At 44.3% G+C, this 838-nt stretch overlaps 1 long non-coding RNA gene across 2 annotated transcripts in view; it reads left to right on the top strand.

Annotated features, from left to right (window-relative positions):
• Positions 1 to 838, top strand: part of LOC116096760 — a 14,395-nt gene that overhangs the window by 9,461 nt on the left and 4,096 nt on the right. The window lies entirely within an intron of this gene.

Below are 838 nucleotides of genomic sequence, written 5' to 3'. Positions count from 1 at the left end.
TTGGTCTACAGAGTGAGTTCCAGGACAGCCAGGGCTACACAGAGAAACCCTGTCTCGAAAAAAACAAAGGAAAAAAAAAATTAAAGGCAATCTTTGGCTATAAAGACACTTTGTGTAAATAAAATAAAATAATGATAATAGGTGGCCTTTTGCTACTGGCTTCTTTCATTTTCTAAATTTAGTGGTCGTGGGCAGCCAGATGATGACTCAGGAGGTAAAGGCACTTGTTGCCAAGGACTCCGTGGTGAAAGGAGAGAAACAACTTCTTCAGATTGCTCTTTGACACAGGATTCACACGACGGCTTGTGTGCCCCCCCACACACACCTATTCACACGCATACACGTTAAATAAATGAATGAATCCTGTGGTAGCCTAACTTTTTTGTGGTTGTTATCATTGCCATTTTGTTCTCTGAGAAAGGCCTCACTCTGTAGCCCAGGTTTGTCTGTACTTACTGTGTAGCCCAGGCTGGCCTGAAACATGTTGATTATCACATCTCGGCGCTTCAAATGGTGAGATTACAGGCATGAGTCACCACAGCAGGTCAGACTGAGTAATAGGTAATGAGTGAGAACTGATGTCTTTACATTCTGAAGGGTGAGGATTTCAGGATGGTAAGGGAATTAGAACATGGAGAAGGCAAGAGAAAGAGACAGGGCTTTGGTGAAAGGAGAGAGAAGAGGGGGCCTATCTTGTTGTCTGTAAGGAAGCCAGTCCTGTTATAACAAAGGCATTCCTGGGTCTGCTCATGAGAACAGAGCACCGTGACTCAGTCACAGCTCACTGGCATTGCCCTGGGGATTGTTTCCAACATACAAACTTCTCAGGACACACTTA

This window comes from Mastomys coucha, unplaced genomic scaffold (assembly GCF_008632895.1).
Source record: "Mastomys coucha isolate ucsf_1 unplaced genomic scaffold, UCSF_Mcou_1 pScaffold18, whole genome shotgun sequence".
Classification (NCBI taxonomy): domain Eukaryota; kingdom Metazoa; phylum Chordata; class Mammalia; order Rodentia; family Muridae; genus Mastomys; species Mastomys coucha.
The sequence above is the reverse complement of the archived record's forward strand: the minus strand, read 5'-3'. Positions and strand labels throughout refer to the sequence as shown.